At 36.8% G+C, this 16,565-nt stretch overlaps 1 protein-coding gene and 1 long non-coding RNA gene across 7 annotated transcripts in view; one reads left to right on the top strand and one right to left on the bottom strand.

Moving 5' to 3' along the window:
• LOC148123985 (uncharacterized) overlaps positions 1 to 10,848 on the bottom strand; it is a 51,204-nt gene extending 40,356 nt beyond the window's left edge. Inside the window, exon 1 of the long non-coding RNA XR_015740324.1 lies at positions 10,452 to 10,848. This is a non-coding gene — a long non-coding RNA (uncharacterized LOC148123985). The remainder of the gene's footprint in view (positions 1 to 10,451) is intronic.
• TBC1D5 (TBC1 domain family member 5) overlaps positions 10,207 to 16,565 on the top strand; it is a 438,974-nt gene continuing 432,615 nt past the window's right edge. For all 6 annotated transcript variants that reach the window (XM_087917673.1, XM_026708141.2, XM_087917675.1 and 3 more), the window contains exon 1: positions 10,207 to 10,377. The gene's annotated coding sequence lies outside the window, so the exon portion shown is untranslated. The remainder of the gene's footprint in view (positions 10,378 to 16,565) is intronic.

Raw genomic sequence — 16,565 nt, 5'->3', positions numbered from 1 at the left:
CAGGTATTGTACTGTTTCCCAATTAACAGGCTCACCTTCAGAGGTGTTCAGCAAAGGAATGAATATTTCCTGAGTCATGGCAGTTCCTGTAATGAGCATTGCCATTTCCTGGTGCTATTCTTATAGAATAGATAACTTTTCTCATCCTTTCTTCGAGCTTTGCCCCCCAACTTTTTGCCACAGACTGTCAATGGGGCATACATGAAAATGACGACATAGTGAGTTTTGAAGAAGCCACATTTTAATCGGGCTACTTTAGGGCTTGGTCTCAGTCTCAGAAAAGGAGATAGAACGGTTACTCTTTTTGTCATTAAACTTTTCAGATAACACAACTAACGAGGACAAATTATTTGTTAGAACAGTGAATAAACATATACATGAAACTGTATTACTTATTATAATTTACATTTGCATCCCATCACAATCAAGTTGACTTTTGGCAACATATATAATAGAAACCAAAATGTAAAATACATTCACAGTAAGGATTTTTTTAAAAAAGCTTTGTGACAATAAAAGAAAAAGAAAAAAGAAATAAAGAAACAAAATAAAGTAGAACAAAAATTGTGCCAACAAGTTAAAATGCTTTTTGGAACAATTCCAGCTTCAATATCTTTCTGATTGCATTGAAGCATTATGCCATCCTGATCTCCATAGGGATACTGTTTCAAAGGACTACTTCTCTACTTCAGAGAAGTAGAACTTCCTTGCTTCAGCTTTCTTTAGTAGGGCAATCAAAGTAATATTTTTCTACATCAGGTTTCACAACTGGAATTCTAGGAGAAGATATCCATTGATTCCCAGGGAGATCATTATTTCATCATATTTCATTATTTAAAAAATCCTCTAACCTCCAACAAACTTATTTTCTATATTGGATTTACAAAAAAAGATTGTTAGTTTGAAGAATGTCATGAGAAGGCACAAATAAATTTTTTTTAAAAGAAATCAAGTTCCACAAATTATCTGAATGGATCACTCTGTGTGTGTGTGTGTGTGTGTGTGTGTGTTGTTATTTCTGATGAATCTCAACCTGAAATCCAATTCCAGAATGATAATACTTTATGGATTTGTTGATAGATATGAGAAGAAAGGTCATTTATTGTACTTTAAAGTTCATAAGAAGTGGCTTTCCATCTTCATTGCAAATATAAAAATGTCTTTATATATTTCTTTTTTTCTTTACTATATCCTTATTTTTATTTCCCCTTTTGCTTTTTTATTTTCTTCATGTTCTGCTCTTTATTTATTCTTTTTTCAATTTGTATTACTTTTTACTATTATATTTAATAAAATCACTATCAAAATTTTTAAAGATTATTTTAGTGCCTGAAGCTGAATATTGAAATAAATTCTTTCTCGACTTAAGACCACAACTGAACTCAAAATTTCTGTTGCTAAGCAAGATACTGGTTAAATGAATTTTGCCACATTTTATAAGCTTTCTTGCCACTTGTTGTTAAGTGACTCACTGCTGTTGTTAAGTTAGTAACATTAACTGAATCTGTATTTCCCATTGACTTTACTTGTCAAAGTCACAAAAGGTGATCAGATAATCCCAGAACATGTAACTGATTCCAGGACATGTAATATGAACCAGTTGCCAGGTGTCCAAATTTTGATCACGTGACCATGAGATGCTGCAACAGTCTAAGTGTAGAAAATGCATAAGTCAGTTTCTTCAGTCCCCTTGTAACTTTGAACTGTTACTAAATGAGTGGCTGCAAATTGAGGATTACTTGTACTGTATGTATATGTATCTATGCATTTGTGACCCCATTCCGTTTCAAACATATAAAATATTTTAAGTGCCTCTACACCATTTTGATAATTCATTAAATGTTTCTTTTTCTTATATTAGAGAAGGAACATTCTTGTACAATGACCTTGGGCTCCTGATGCTAAAGAAAAGCTCTAAATATTCTCGCAGATGGAACTATTGACCTATTAAAAGTGCAAAAAAAGTCATGCAGTTTATTTTCAGATTTGTCTGCATACTCATAGGAAATTGTTCTGTAGAACTTTTTTTTACTAAAAGTTCTTTCATTTGTAACCTTTAGAATCACACAGAATGTTAACTCCTAGTGGCTTGGATAGGTACTTATCCAGAGCGAGCTCTAATTTCAGAAATAATTATTTTTATACATATGTAAAGTCCAATACTATTTTACAGCTATTATACCTATTTTATGTTTGAAGCTAGATTTATTCAGAATTATTTCTAAAATGGTATTATTTATGATATAAAAACCAAAACACATATTTTTCAGTTTTGCTACTGCAGAACATTACCTAATTATATTACAAGTAGAATAGCATGTTTAAAAATTGTGCCTCCATCTCACTTCTTCATTAACAAGTTCTAATTTAAGAAGAAAGTGATTGGATGATATAAAAATATATAGCCTTAATTAAAACAGCCCTTTGCAGGGATTCCACAAAAAATAGAATGCTTGTTTTTCAGTTGCTTTCCTGACCTCAAAAGTTCCTGCACCAGAGCAGCGCAGCGCAGCTCTGCTATTCTATTCTATTCCATTCCATCCCATTCAACCCTACCCTATCCTTTTGTTTATTTTGTTACTATTTCAATTTTGTATTATGTTTTATCTTATCTAGTCCTTTTTTCTCTTTTTAAAAAGTCTTAATTGTTTATGTCATATATGACTGATAACACTGTTTGAATTTTATTTTACCAATCCGGTGCTTTTAACTTCCTGATCTTGATTGTAATTAATTAAGCAGATTTTATTTAGATCCTGTAATTATGTGATCTTCTCATTTTTGGAACACAAAGACTTTTCAAAAATTAATTGCAAGTAATAGATCCATTCTTTAAAATCAGGATACAAGGTTCCTTTCAATTATGTAAAATTTCATCTCTACTGTGACTTCTAAAACTATGGAATAAGAAGAGGAGCAGGAGGAAGGAAAAGCAAAAGACAGCAATGTATTTTATGTTAGTTGTAGATTATTATGAAAAGGACAGATCTAGCTACAGAAGAATTCTACACCTGTATCACTAAGCAGATCAACAAAATAATAAAACCATACCAGAAACAATCTAGTAATACAAAGCACAAGGTACAAGACAAAAGGAGTTTGGCACAACAGAAAGTTTTAGATGCAATTCTAACTTTATCTGAGGAGGGTCCTTACTTTTATGAGCATAACAGAAATGTAAAAATTGAAGATATATAGGAACAGGAAAAACAAATATGGAAGGCACAAGCATGGGAAAAATGAAGAAAAAGGACTAGGATACACAGGGAGAAAGAGCAGAAAGAGTAAGTACAAAAGGAAAATGAGAACCTGGGAAACTGGGATCTTTAATCTTTTACTCAGAGACTGGAGCACTTCGTTGAAGTCCCCTTCAGTCCCTTCCTTTCATTTATGAAATATTCTACAAATATTTCATTATTTTTATGTGCGTTTGTCAGAATATACTTACACATGTAGTAAGTTGAATCTTCAAATGATCTGTTTGCAGAAATTCTAATTTATCAGGAAAATATATGAATAATGACTGAAGCCCTCGGAGATTGAATGATACATATGAAAGTCAACAGGGCATAGCAGTGTAACATTAAGGAAGCATTTTGACATATTCAGGAATTATGAACCCAATCAATTCACAATAACCTCCATATCCCTCAGGTGGCACTGCAAGCGCTTAAGAGATACCTATGAATGTCTACAGAAGGAAAACTTCATATGACTCATATCTAGAAATCAATGTATGTAGTAGGGTTGAAGACTTGAATGTTGCATGGTTCTTTTGAACAAGCAGCTATCTGAAGAAGGACAAGACATTGATCAGGCTTAATTGAAAATATTTACTTGGTTTAGAAGTTCAGAACACACTATGTCCAATTATTTATCCCAGGGGTGTCCAACATTTCGCCTTCCCTGGGCCACATTAGAAGATGAAAATTTGGTTTGGGCCACACATAAAATAAAATAACAGTAACGATACCTGATCATCCAAAAAAACCATAGAAAACATAGTTAACATATTAAATTTATTTGGAAATGAAGTTAGTGAGATGTTTTTATTATTTATTATTAATTATTTATTAAAAATTATTTATTTTTTATCACGGTTTTTTTTTTATCACGGTTTTTTTATCACGGTTTATTTTCCGCCAAATTTTGGGGGGGAAGAGCTTGCTCGCCTCGCGCCTACCTCTCCTCCTGCAAATGGCCCGGCTGGATGAGGCAGGGACTGGAAGGTAAAAGCAGCAGCGGCGGCGGGGGCAGAAGCAGCGGCGGCGGCGGGGGCAGAAGCGGCGGCGGTGGCGGGGGCAGAAGCAGCAGCGGTGGCGGGGGCAGAAGCGGCGGGGGCGGCGGTGGGGGCAGAAGCGGCGGCAGCAACAGCAGGAGGTGGCGCTCTAACGGCGCCTGCCTTTTCTGTTGCTGCTTGGCCTGGCGCTCGCCTCGCCCCGCCTCGTGCCTGCCTCTCCTCCTCATCCTCGCTGGCTCTGGCACAAAGGTTGGGGTGGGCACTGGGCCGCATTACGAGGCGACCTGGGCCGCATGCAGCCCGCGGGTTGGACAAGCCTGATTTATCTAGTGTCAAAATATTATAGGTGATTTCAGACCAACTGTTCTCTTGTAATTTGACCTAACGGAAAAAAAACACTAGGAAGGAATACAATTGCTTTCATTTTTATTACTACCTAACCTGAATAATCAACTTACAAATACTGTAAACAAGAAAAATTTAAATAAAAGATAAATATGTTTAATTTATATATTGATATACTAAAAATTTAATAAATAAAAAAGGAAATATTACAATGTATGTTAATTTTAAGTACAATAAAGACATTTTAAAAAAACTGGCTGTTTAACAGCTGAAACAAGTCTTGGTTTTACAAACCATCTGTTTTAACTGATATAGTTTAATAATAAGCACCTGTACAGAATTATGCCATGGTATCTGAATTTATTATGAGAAAATATTCCAGATTCATATATGGCATTTCTCAACCATGACAACTTTAAGATGCCAGGATATCTAAGGAAACACCTTGTCCCAATGGTACTAACCTGCCCTACCTGTTCCAGCATAAAGAATCTAATCTTTATCCCATCAACTGAAGAATTTTGGCCGGTAGGGTCCAGAAGAAGAGCCTTTTTTGGTATGGTCTCTGCATCAGGGGTGGGATTCAAATGGTGTGATAACCAGTTTGGTGAGCATGCCCTTTAATTTTAACCAACTAAGTCTAACCTTTAGTATATTGGGAAAAGACTCTATGTTGAGAAAGATTGAAGGCAAAACAAGAAGGGGGATGATAGAGGATGAAATGGTTAGATAGTGTCATCAATGCAATCAACATGGATTTGGACAATTCCAGGAGACAATGGTGGAGAGGTTAGCCTGGAGTCCATGGGGTTGTGAAGAATCAGATATGATTTTGTAATAGAACAACAGAACTCAAGGTGATGACATGTCCAACAGTTTGCTCCTCCTATTTTCCCAAAGCAACAACCCTGTGAGGTGGGATGGGTTGAGAGAAAGTGACTGACCCAGAGTTACACAGCTGGCTTTCACTTATTCCTCCCACCTATCTTTATCCATCTATGTCCTTTTGGCCATCCCTGCCGTATGGGGCAGCCAGCATCCCAGAACTGCATGGCTCTTGGGCTGCTTACCAATCCTGGGAATAGGCAGCAGATCAAACTTTCACCCTTTGCAGGTAGCTATCACACCAAATGAAAGTCTGTCACTGCCTTTGCTGTCATCCTTTTAGAACTATCTTCTCTGATACATGTGTCCTAGAAGAGGTTCCCTGAGCCTTTGGAAAGCTGTGTAGTCTTTGGAAACCTACATTGTCTTTTCAATTGCTTTCCGAAAGCACAACAGCTTTCCTAAGGCAACTTAGCTTTCCAAAGGTTGTGCTATCTTTGGAAAGCACTTGGAAAGAGTGCAGTTTTTCCAAAGGCTCAGGGAGCTACATGTAGGAAAGGTTTGCTAGAAAAGCTGGGATCAAAAAGGAGACTGCAAAAGTAGTAATCTGCTTCTTCTTTGGCTGGGCACAAAAGGCAAGAGATAGGTGCAGGGAACTACAAGAGAAGGCAGCTGGGCAAACAAATGCTTTTTGGTATTTGGTCTGCTGAGGTTTCCCCTGCAGTGACAAACAGCAGAGGAGCTATATGGTTCTATGGCTGTTTGCCACTCCACAAGGCAGAATGTGCAACTGTCAAAGGGCAGATATGTGCTTGAAGATATAAGAGGGATTGGAGGCAGTATCGTATGTTGATGCAGTTTGGTGCTGGGTGGGACTACAATAGTGGCCAAAATTGTGGAAATCTTTTGAGAAAAGTGTATTTTTGAGGTTTGATGGCTAATAACACCACTTTTTTTAGTAATACCATAAATTATGTCAATGGAAAGATAATTTAATCAAGAATGTAATGTATTGTTTATAATCTATATTCTATGAAAATTTATAGCCAAATAGCCAGAAAAAGGAAGCACAACTTGCTTAGGTTGATATCAGGTAGCTTTTCTTCATCTGATTGTAGCCAATGAGCACGAGTATTTAGAGAGCCAATCAGGTGTCATCTTGTTTTGACAATGAGCTAACTAGATCACAGCAGGATTCAGTTATTGATGTCATGTATTGAAGCTGAGAAGAGGATATTTGTCAATGTATTATATGATCACTATCAAGTTGGTTGGGCTTTTTTGTGTTCTTTCATTTAGTAAGCTTGTAAAATGTAATAAAATTAAAGTAATGATGCAAAGAGTTGACTGGTCACCCAGAAAACAATTTAAATAGTATTATTAAGTGAACAAGGCTACAGTTATAAAGAAATTAGAAGAAAAATTGCTGGAAACTTAACCAAAGGTGGCATTTTTAAATTTTTGAAGAGGTATAAGGAGACTCAGTCACTACAAAACCACACTGGTAAAGGCAGGAAAAGTTGTACAACAGCAAATGATGATAGAAGAATTAAGAGACTATGCCTATGTGACAGAAGAAAATCATTTGGATGTATACAAGATAAAATAGCGCAATGGAATGTGAAGTTGAGTACAAGGACTATTTGGCGTAGACTGCAGAAATTTAGCCTAAAATCTAGAATTCCATGAAAAAAGCAACTTTTATCTCTCAAACAAAAGTTAAAAAGACTAAACTGGGCTAAAACCCATGTTGCCTGGACAGAGGAGCAATGGGACAGTTTTATTTGGAGTGATAAGATCAAGATCTCCCTGTTTGGTAGTGATGGAAATACACTTTTCCACAAGGTTTCCACAATTTTGGCAGCTACTGTGAGTCCAGAATGGCTTTGACTGGGGTGGGTACTACTGTGTTTCCCCCAAAATAAGAACTGGTCTTATTTTATTTTTTTGCTTCAAAGACACATTAGAGCTTATTTTCAGGAAAACATGGTATCAGGGTAATCCCTCCCCACAGTGCATGCACAAGAGCCGTTAAGGGCATAGGGACCAAAAGTGTCTGGCAGCAGCTGCAGTTCATTGCGTCCAAGTGCTGCGATCACTGCCCTAGCCCTCTAAGCAACAGGTGGAGGCAGGGGTGTGGGGGAAGCACATGATCCTGCCCATACATGTCACAAGGCAAGCAAAGATAGATGTTGGGATGGAGTAGTCAAGCGGCCAGGGAGGCTTGTCCTGCGTGTACGGTGGAGCTAAAGTATGTAATGACGTTGGACAACATTGGGGCCAAGTGAGAGGCTGCAGCATAGCACCACCTCTACCCCATCACCTGCCTTGCCTTGTGGTGGCAGCACTAGCAACAGGTGGAGGCAGAGGCATGGAGATGCCCATTCCGTGTCCAGCAGCTGCTACAAGCACATTTCAGCAGCCCTGAAATCATCTGGCTCTCAGTCCCTCCCAAGACACCAACAGAGCAGTCTGGTACAATTTAATGCTTTTAATTTACAAATAGGAAACCTGCTTTCTAATACTACTACTTCTTTTCTTTCTTGGCCTCACTTTTTTTCCTTTTGCTTTTCCTTGCCAACTTTCCTCTCCTTCTTGCACTCTTCCTTCTCCTCCCCTCCTTCTTGGCATCTCTGTTGGGTATCTTATTGATGAGATTGTGCAGTGCTACCACCAAATGGATCAGGTGAGGCAGATGGTGGAATGCCATTGCCACTACATGTTTGGCCCGCACCATCTAATGTTATCCTCCAACTCTGCCGCACATGCGTGATGAGCTTCTCGGGGCTTATTTTCTGGTTGGGACATTTTCGGGAAAAACAGGTTGCTTAAAAATTTGTGATTTCTATTAATGACTGCAATAGGGAGTGCTGAGATTGTAAATCCATGGTGATTTGACATCTTACTTTATAAGCATATCACTTAGTGATAGAAATTGAAGACCCAGCTTCTTTGCAAGTAAGGACTACCTGTTCACACACATACATGCCAATGTTCTATGTAACTCAAGGATGGCCAATGTATGGGATTTCAACAGTTACTGAACCTTAAACTCCATCATTCTAACCAACAAGATGAGGTGATATGCAAATTATAGTCCAATATTGGCTATACATTCTCTGCTTTTGTTATTTTTTAAAAGATTAAAAGCTACTCTGAATTAAATAATGTAAGTTATTTATTACAGTTGTCCAAGAATATTTGAGCTATCTAATATATAATTATCCAAGTATTAGACAAACTACGACAAATTACATAAGTATGCTTTTAAATGCTGTTACACACTATGCAAATACAAAAATGGCTTATGCTTTCTTTCCGGAAGCAGATAGCGCAGACTAAAATTAAAATTTCCTGATAATGAGGAAATCTTGTGCATATTCAGCTGTTAGTTACGACTCTAAATTGTTGTTACCAGAAATAAGGCTAAAAACTTTGCTTATATTAGAATAAGCTGTTTGAATGTGCTACTATAAAACACCTTCGTCAGCAGACTTGATTCTAAAGTGAGTTCATTTTTGTCAGAAAAGTACAAATAAAAAGGTGATAAGTTGATCAGAAAGGAGAAAAGCATTTATTCTAATACAACTATTTACAGATTGAAGATTAGTTGCAAATCTAAAGACAACAGAAAACCGTTATTTTTTGAAGAAAATGCTTTATATAATGCAGAATTTGAAAACTGTTTTCAAATTTTTCTAAAAATAATATTGTACTGTATTGTTTTCCAAAGTCCACCTTTTTCAAATAAAGAGCATTTGCAAGTGGCAAAAATATTAGTATTTGTTTACATATTATGTTCGGAAGATTATATTTAATCAGTTTTAGCAGAGATACATTTTAGTGCTCCTTTCTGTTATTCTCACCCAACAACAAAGCCTCTGGAGAGTAATATTGTAGTGTATATGGAATATTTCGGTATCGTTATGGTCATTCGAATGATTGTACCACGTAATTTATTGTGTAACGGAATTAGGCAAACTTAAAGCTTGAACTGAAGCGTGAAAATTTCTTTCGAAACTTCCACTAACAATAGCGGCGTGCTCATACTCCCATTTACAAGGTTGGGTAGCATTCTTGAACAATAGTTGCACATGTAATAGTAACGTTCAGCACCCTTCACTTGATCTGTGGTGCTCAAGATTCAAAAGAGCAATGGATTTGAGAGAAATCAGCGAGCATGATCATCTGACCACTATAGTGGAATTGGTTGTGGGGGGGTGGGGAAGGCGCGCTATTATTTGAACCTGATACAGTGAAAGGATAAATGTGAAAAACTGTCTGACTTCTGTTTCTACAAGCCGTGTAAGGCGTTTCGGGCGGGTGTTGGGCTGGAAAAGAACAGGAATTGGCAAGACAGCCGCAATATATGTATTTACACTGCAGTAGCTCTGCAAACTGCCTTCTTCATTTTCGGTTCCTGGTCGGCGACAGTAGCTAAGGACACTTTCTTTAGGGATGCTTGTCGCCAGGGGATGGAGCACGAACGCAAAATAGGGCTACGCAGCAGCGCATAGATACGTACATACAGAATCCGGCGCGCAAAATAGCGTAGTACCCCGGTTCCTTCCTTCAAGCTGTCTGCCGAGACAGAGGAATACTTCGTCTCGGCAGACACAGATCCGCCGGACCAAAGGCTGGCAAGTCGTCAGCAGAGCGACGAAGTCCTTGGAGAGCGCGCCGCCGCCGCTGTGCGTGTGTGGGCGGCCTCCGCCTTTCTCTGCAGCTGGGCGCCTGCGTGCAAGAGAAAAGGGGGCGGTGGTTGAACTCAGCAAGCATCGTCGGCTACGAGGCGAGGGGGGGTGGCGGCCGGGAGGCGGCGGCGGCCGGAAGGGAACCTTCCTTTCGCTCTCCCAAGCCCCGCTTTGCTTTGGCGGGTCGGTGGATCTCTGAGCGAGGGAGGGACGCAGGCGGGGAGGAGGGAGGTGAATGCCCCCTCTTCAGTGCCTTTGCACCAACAGCAGCAGGTAAAGTCGGCTCAGCCCCAGGCGGCTCCCCCTCCCCGTGACCCGCCCGATCCCCGCAGTATCAAATGACTTGCCTTCATCTGCAGCCTCCTTTTGGTTACCCCAGGCTTCGTGTGGCCCCCTCCTCCTGCCTCGCCTCCATTCCCGGCTGTCACCGAGGGACAGCCGTAGAAAGCGAGGAGGAAGTGATTTTTGAGGCCTGCAAGGCTCCTACAAGGCGCCAATCCCTCGCCCGTCGCCTGCGCTCCAGCTTCTAGAAGGAGATCTGTTCGCTGCTTCGGTTCATGTGAGCCAGGAAGGTTGGAGGGAACCTTTTTTGCTGTCTAGAGGCTTCCGAGAGGCAGAGGAAAAGATTCCTTAATGGGGTCGGGGGCGGGCGCGTTTTACCGCCCCTTTTCTTAGGGGAAAGGAGAAGTTGCTCTTTCTCCCCTCCCCCTCAAACCTTCACTCTTCAGTCTAGTTTGTTCTCCTTCGCTTTCTTCCAAAGTGATCCGAAAAGCGCTTTCAATTTCAGATTCTGTTCTTCACACCATGTGAACCCCCAAGGAGTTCATCGGCATTTGCTTTCAAGTGAACGGGTATAAAATTGCACCTTTCAGTCACATTTACCAGACCTTTTGATTACATCAGCTTACTCATATGTTGTTCCTTAAAAAAAGGAAACAAAGCAAGGCATGTGCTTTAAATATGAAGAACCCGAATAGCTTTTTTTTAAGTCTTAGATATGAAATTTGGTTTCTGTTGAATCAGTCATGGCATTTTTTAGGGAGGTTTAAGATTCAGTTTATTGTGAAGGACTATATGTCCCAAACTTGTCATATTCTGAGCGTGTCCACATAGTAGAGGAATAAAACCCTATCATATATTTCTGAAACAGTTATTTTATTCCACTTGAATTTCCTCACTAGAACCAGCTTGGTTCTTTCATTATGTGCCAGAGAAGGTGACTGATTCATTGATGAATATAGAAAAAACGAATATCCTGTGTATTGAATTAAAATGTCTGTATTGAACTTTAGCAAGCATAAAGGTAGCACAGGACAGTGAGATGTATTTTAAGGGAAAGGAAGATACAAAATTTTAAACCACTCCTCCAAAAGAAAAATTAATTTAATTAATTAATTAAAAATTAAAACTTGCCTGCCATTTTATTTAAAACAATTCCCATTTTAAGAGGAAAATAAGACTGGAAATGTAGCACTTCTCAAATACAATACTCTAAATTTACACATTGTAGAGTTGGAAACATTTTATGCAATTCAGTGATATTTTTCAATATGAAGTAAAGAAAGATGGAAGTTTCTGTATCCATAGAAAGTCTCCTATGCAAAAACATCCAAAACCAGATGATATATAGTATATAATGAAAAAAGATTTAGAAATGCCATTGAGATCATCCAGGTCCTTGGACATGTCTAAACTAACTTTAACTATAATTTTTACAAAGTATTTCTTTTGATTGTGTGTATAAAAATACCACATTTTTAATTAGAAAAAAGCAAGACATTGATATGGTTAGAAATGCTACATGAATAATATAAATATACACATATGACTGTGTGTACCTTCTGTAAAATAAGAGGGAATGATAAATGCTAGGTTTTTCTTTATTATATATGTACACTATATTTCCAATTTTATTTCATGAACTAAGACTTCTCAGTAGTGTTTATACATGATACAGTAACATAGTTCTCAATAAGATACAGTATTTTATGATTTGTCCCTTGTTCCATATTTTGCACATCACTAGTTTTTTGGTAAAGACATCAGGCTAGAGAAAACCAGCTTGGGCCAGCCCTAGGACAGAGGCAGTAGCAAATCACTTCTCTGAAATTTTGCCAATGGAACAGGCAAGTGGTTTCCAATAATCAGACATTAAAGGGAAGAAAGAAAAAGGTTTTCTTGTGCATGGACGTAATTCATGGGTATATCCTTGTTATGGCATGGTGATACATACTTGATCAATAACCCTAAACTTAATCTATATGGCACATAGCTGAGAGTCAAAATCAGTTGCTGTGTAAAAATAAATGGTGACCCTTAAGTGGTTAGATGGCCTAGTCCTAGACATTGATATTTGACCATAGATCTTTTTACTATTTATATATTATTGTATTTTACTAATCTAGGTGAAATGTTAATATGTATTGCTAGTCCATGTATGATATACCATACACTAAATAAAATAAAATAAAATAAAATAAATAAATGATGGGCAAAAACATTTTAGTGGGTAAAAAAGAGTAGAAGCCCGTATTTTATTTTTTGTTTATTATTAATTAATATTCTGCCTAGAATACATAATATTTCTGCCTTTCCCCCCCCCCCATAACATATCCCTGGGTGGTGGATTCGGTTTAGAAAGTGATTGGCCCAAATGAACTAATTGGCTTTTGTCAAACTTTTCATGAAATCATCTGTGCTTGTTAGTTAAAAGCCTTTAAAAAAAGCCCTGTGAAAAAAAATATTTTGATGGATTGTTTCTGCAGAATACTGCTTCCAATATATATTTATCCAACTAAGTATTGAGCACTGTTTTGTTATTAGACTTTACAGTTAATAATCATGTGTATATTTAGCAATTTTTTCATTAACTGATGATGGAACTAGCAATTTTCTTACAAATATATTCCATTGAATTAGATACTAAGAATTAAATTTAGAATTGCAGGCCAGGCATAAGAAAATTACATCATGCTTTAGAGAAATTAATGTTTTAATTCCTATTTATAACAGTCTCAGTTTAATCAAATTTTCTTTGTAAGATTTTGCCTGTGATATAAATCTACTGAAAGTGAAAGTGTCTGGGATGGTTTGAAATCTCATGTCATTGAAATTAAAATCCAACATTTTTTCACAGATGCTACCCATATTTTCTTCCTGTCATTTTTGAGGTATTCTTCAGAAGCAATAAAGTTAAATTCTGGCCTGGCTATTGCAATTACATTCTGCACAAGTAATCTTGGACTTAACCACCAGTTGCTTAGCAACTATGTGAAATTATGATAGACAGCCCCCGGTACTTATGACCCAGTTCCGAAGTTCCGACAGCTGCTGCTCCATGCAGTTATGTGATCTCATTTTGGGCCTTTGACAACTGGCCCACATTTATTTCACATATATTTGCTGCCTCCTACTGTCATGATACGATTTACAATGGGTTTTTTTTTCTGAAAAATGGTGTTTAATTTCAGTTTTTGGCTAAAATACCCTGTAATGAATAATGGGTTGACTTAGTGACCATGACATTTGCTAATGCCACAGATTTGTTTAATGACCATGGTGATTCATTTAATGTCCGTTGTAAAAAAATTCATAAAATCAGATCAGACACCCTATGATCCATTTTTACAAGATCACAAGTTACAATTGCAATGGGCAGGCTCCATTATGGTCGTAATTTGAGCACTACCTGTAATTACTCAAATTTCACAAATATTAATTTTCTTCATGTATGCATTTCTTAGGTTTTTGCAATTCTAGTTTTATAACTTTGTAAGTAATTTAGTGCAACAAACATATCTACTGCCTTCCTCTTCTTTTCTCCACAGTAAAAAATCCTGTGGGTTGAGTTAAGCTGAAAGTGACCGGCCCAAAGTCATCCAGACAGCTTTCATGTCTATGGCGGGACTAGAACTCAGTCTCTTGCTTTCTAGGCCAGAACTTTAACCATATATACCAAACAGACTGTACCTGTCATAATGTGAACTTTAGCTGGAGCTTAATTACAGTGAAGTCTCCTTTTCTTCTTAATGCTGTACAAGGATCTTATATAAATCTGGATATTTCTAACTTCCATCATTAGAAAAGATTCTTCTGTATGTAGTCCCATATTCTTGGATTCCCCCCCTCCCCCCCCAAAAAAAAGGTTTCACATGAACCTTTGCAGGAACTTTTTGATAGTCCCATTCAAATAGCAAATGTCAGCTTTTGAGCAAAGTTTTTTCTAAGTTTTTTTAATATATTAAAAAAACTTTTTAAATTAACAAGATATATTAAGTATTAAGAGTTATAGTATCTAAATAGGGAAGAGATTGACTGGAAAAATTGGCAATGTAAGAAGCCCAATAGATGTTAAGAAAGTAGTACAATAGTGTTCAAATGTGCAAATGTGCTTTCAGCCCAATCTCTGGATTGTCTATGTAATGTACATAATTCATCTGCCAACATTTTTACATGCGTTGCTTAGACAGAACAAAAACTAAACATGAACAAAGAAGGAAAATGAGCTGCTTGTGAGATAGAGGTAAAAGTTATTTTTAATTCTCTTTCCCCCAAATTGGTTATGTTAGAAAATGTTCGTTAATTGACTCATTAATTGACTAGCTAGATAACATAACAGAAAAAATACCGGTTGGCAGACTACATTTTGTTTTAGAAGAGGAAAACACAGAAAGAACCTTCAGATGGCAGCCTTTAGAACTGAATAAGTCCACTATTTTTTAAATTTTATTTTTGCTAATGAGATAATGAAATGGTATTCCCACAATCAATCAGTCAGAATAGAGTTGGAGAGGACCTTGGAGATCTAGTCCAATCCCCTGCTCAAGCAGGAGATTTGGGAAAACTTGCAAATATAAGTGTATAAGTACAGGATAACATGTCAAAGAATCTTGTTCCAGGGACAGACCTTGCATTCAGATGACAAAGCCAACTCTAGAATTGTTCTGTTGTTGTTTTTTTCTAATTTCTTTTTCTAATTTGTGTTGGAAGAATTAGAACTTAATGTAATAGTTCTATTTTAGTCTGTACTACCCTGATGTCATCTAGGTACTTTAGTTCTAGAGAATGTACTTTAAAGAAAGATACAGAAAAACAAGCAGTTTCTAAAGAGAAAAGTAAAAATGATCAATATTATGAAAAAAAATCTAAAAATATTAACATGCAGAGACATAATTCCTCTTTTTTGTACAATATTTGCTTAGGAATTTGGAGAATACAGATTCTTGATAACCAGGATCATTAAATCTAATTAGTTAAGGTTACTAGAAAGTACATTTTCATTGAAGATTGAGGTAAGTTTCTTAATGGTAAAAACAGATCAGCAATTCAGTCAATTGTCTATAAGAAATAAAGGACTGAAGCAGAGATTTGGTAGTCATCTTTTAGGTAGGCTTTCATTCAAAATATGCAGTATTAACATAGCATTGGTATCTCCTTTCAACTGATGAAATGACTTTTTCTAGATGAGAAGACAGTAAGGGAGAGGTCAGCTAGATTTCCAAATACTTAACCTTCCAAAGACTAATGAAGATTCATTTAAGTCAGGGAAGAAGAAATGGATGGACAATATTCACTTCTGTTGCTTACACATGAATTCCTATGAAATCATAAATTCTTTATCCCCAGAAAGATGTTAACTAGCACAGATTTCAAAATAACTCTTATTTGTATCTATGTTCACAAAAGAGGTAAGTTATTCTACTATTCCAAATTCAAATGTAATCACGGTCAAGAAACCTGATGATATTGCTAAAATTTAGCGTTAGAAATCAATGTATTGTCTGCTTCTATTTGATTTTGTTTTGTTGTCTTTATAAATTATTTTTCCTAGTAGTGTTAAAACCAAACATTAGTACATACTTCTACATTTGATGCTAAGTCTCTGGATTTCCACCTTTATTTAATTTTGCTTAATACACATCTTTGTAAACCACAGTGAATTGTATAGATTATGTCAAGGAACCATCTAATTTAGCATTTCTTTTCTCAGTAGTAGGCAGTTAGAGCTCTATGGAAAGGGCATAAAAGAATTTAATTTCCAGCAAAAATAGATTATATTCACCGGTTAAGAATTATGCTAAATGATCAACCTACTTTTTCATAGATTTCATAATTATTTATTACGTATCACTTGAGTTATGTGCTTGGTAATCTTTGTTTTCTTCTTTTATGTCCTTTACTTGTGATAGGTGATGGATAATGGATTACATTTATATACAATCCCACTGCAAGAGTTTATGTAAAGTATTATATTCACAATTTATGTTTTCAGTTGTTAAAAGCTAACTTGCAGAAGATTGTGACATTTTCATGCTGCTTGATAATGTACAATTCTTATATTCAAGTTTGATTAGGCTTTAATTTGAATCCAAATAAAGAATTTGGGTCCAAATAGAATGTTATATCTAGTATTTTGCTTCTTCTGAGTTCAAATTTGCTACTCTAAAGTGATATATGGAAAA

The sequence above is a fragment of the Pseudonaja textilis genome, chromosome Z (genome assembly GCF_049901715.1).
Source record: "Pseudonaja textilis isolate UNSWEBS1 chromosome Z, rPseTex1.2, whole genome shotgun sequence".
NCBI lineage: Eukaryota > Metazoa > Chordata > Lepidosauria > Squamata > Elapidae > Pseudonaja > Pseudonaja textilis.
This window is presented reverse-complemented; position numbering and strand designations above follow the sequence as displayed.